The sequence below is a fragment of the Vombatus ursinus genome, unplaced genomic scaffold, assembly GCF_900497805.2.
Source record: "Vombatus ursinus unplaced genomic scaffold, bare-nosed wombat genome assembly UNPS02014893.1, whole genome shotgun sequence".
In the NCBI taxonomy this organism is placed as follows: Eukaryota; Metazoa; Chordata; class Mammalia; order Diprotodontia; family Vombatidae; genus Vombatus; species Vombatus ursinus.
In genome coordinates this window covers 6191028-6193870 of record NW_020954671.1, presented here as the reverse complement: position 1 = coordinate 6193870, position 2843 = coordinate 6191028, and positions in this window count along the sequence as shown.

Below are 2843 nucleotides of genomic sequence, written 5' to 3'. Positions count from 1 at the left end.
ATTTGAAATAAGTTCACCACTAGATGAAGTAAGAACATTTTCTGAATTGCTATACACTTATAAATTATGTAACTCCAAACTGGGGACTTAGTTTAAGTCATTTTATGTATCTTATTACATTTTCTTTAAAAAGCACTCATGATGAAAGCTATTGACCATAGTTTCAGCTACCAATCATTTTCTCTAAATTGATCATTAATATAGCAAATGGTCAGTTTCTTCTATTAAGTTTTCTTATTTGGTTCTGAACCATTAACAAGCACAGCAACCATTAATCACAAGTAACAACTGAATCATTAGCTCTTCTGGCTTACGCAGGAAACATTTGCAAAGAAAATGTCTCCTGCTTTAATGATTTTTTTTCTTTAATCTGTTCTCTCCTCATGTAGGTTCAATTGCAGGCAGCTACAAAGGGTAGTAGATAGTGTGCCTGGCCTGGAGTCAGGAAGACTCATCTTCCTGAGTTCAAATCTGGCCTCAGACACTTATTAGCAGTGTGACCCTGGGCAAGTCACTTAACCCTGTCTGCCTCAGTTTCCTCATCTGTAAAATGAGCTGGAGAAGGAAATGGTAAAAGCCACTCTAGTATCTTTGCCAAGAAAATCCCAAATGGGTTCATAAAGAGTCTGAAATGACCAAACAATAGCAAAAGTTTGAGAGGGAAGGCACTAGTAGTTGGGAGGATCAGGGAAGATCTGAAAATATATAGAATATAGTACATGAGCTGCATCTTGAAGGAAGAGAAAAATTTTATGAAGTAAGGTAAGGAGATGAATACAGCCATTGAAAAGCACATGGAAAAGAGATGGAGTGTTCCATTTGAGAAACAGAGAGAAGGCCAATTTGGCTGAACCATAGCGTACAAGAAAGGAAATAATATATAAGAAGGGTAGACAGATAGACCAGGGCCTGATTGTGAAAGACTTTAAAAGCCAAATAGTGGAGTTTATATTTTATCCCAGAGGTAAAAAGAAGTCACTGACATTTATTCAACAGGGAGTGACATGGCTAGATCTACACCCAAAGAAAACCATGATAGCAGCTGTGAGGAGGATGAATTTGAGTGGGAACAGACTTGAGTCAGTGAGACCAATCAGGAAGCTAAGTAGAGAGAAGGGGATCTTTAAGATCATTAAGAGATTTTGTGGAGATAGAGATGGCAAGATTTGGCAACTGATTGGCTATGTGGAGTGACGAAGGTGAGGAGTGAAGAGTAACACCATGGTTATAAAACTGGGAAACTGGATGAATGGCAGTGCTTTTGACAGAAATAGAGAAGTTTGGAAGAAGGGCACTGAGAATCATAATTAGGAATTTTTGTGCTTAGCATAAGTATCATAAACCATTTTTAGGGCAGGCTGCATGAAATATGACTTCAGTTAGGGGACAGATAGGAGAAATAGAGACCCCAAGACATGACACCACTGCTGAGGAAGCCATAGGGTCAAAAACAGAGGGGTGGGCAGCTAGGTGTTGTAGTGGATAGAGCACTGGCCCTGGATTCAAGAGAACCTGAGTTCAAATCCAGCCTCAGACACATAACACTTACAGCTGTGTGACCCTGGGCAAGTCACTTAACCCCCATTGTCCAAGAAGGAAAAAAAAGAAAAACAGAGGGGTAATTAAAGGAGTGGGGAGGAGATTGACATGGCTAACCATCTAATAGCTTCTCATTTAACTCCTAACTAAGCATCTCTTAACATAGCCTAAGCTCGTAGCAGTTTTTTTGGCTGCCACATCAGACTGCTGACTTACACCAAGTTTGTGGCCCACTAAAGTCCATAGATCTTTTCAAACAAACAATTTTTCAAACAATTTGCTGTTTAACCATGCCTCCTCCATCCTTTACTTTGTTTGTTTGCTTGTTTGTTTGTTTTTGTTTTTGTTTTTTTTGTGAGGCCATCGGGGTTAAGTGACTTGCCCAGAGTCACACAGCTAGTGAGTGTTATATGTCTGAGGTCGGATTTGAACTCAGGTCCTCCTGATTGCAGGGCTGGTACCATCCTTTACTTTTGAAGTTGCGTTTTTGGACCCAAGTGCAGGACTTTACATTTATCCCTATCAAATTCCATCTTCTTAGATACAGCTCAATGCTATTCAACACTTCGATTATCTTTTCCAGCTTTGGTTTGTTTGCAAATTTGATGAACATGTCATCTATGCTTTTTTCCAAGTCATTGACACAAATGTTAAACAGCACAAGTCCAAGCACAGATCTCTGCCGCCTTCTTCAATAGACCTAGGAAGCTAGAAATGAACCATTAACAAATATTCTTTGAGTTCAAACATTTAACCAGTTCCAAATACACCTGATTACATTAATATTGAGTCCACATCTCTTTATCTTTTACTCAAGAATTACATGACTAGCAAGTTGTACATGATAGATTTGCAATTTCATGTGCAATCACCTTTTTTTTTAATACTATGTTATGGAAATTCTTGTTTTATTCCATAAATTAAAAGTAAAATGAATTTTTAAAAAAGAAATATATGAGAAGCAATGGCAAGGAAGAAATGGTCACCAAGAAGGCAAAGTAATTATTTTCCAAAAATTTTCCAAAAATTTCTCCAGCCAAAAAAAAATCTTTAAAAAACTCAACAAATCACTCACTAGATGTTGGGTTCTTAACCTTTTTGTGTCTTGTGCCCCTTTAGCAGTTTAGAAAAGCCTATTGACCACAAAGTAATGTTTATAAATGCATAACATAAGACATCATATTAAAAAGGAAATTAGTTATATTGAAATACAGTCATCAAAATGCTTTTTAAAAGTTTGCAGAACCTAACTAATCTATTTATGTAATGCCATTCCAATTAAATTACTAAAAAATTATCTTACT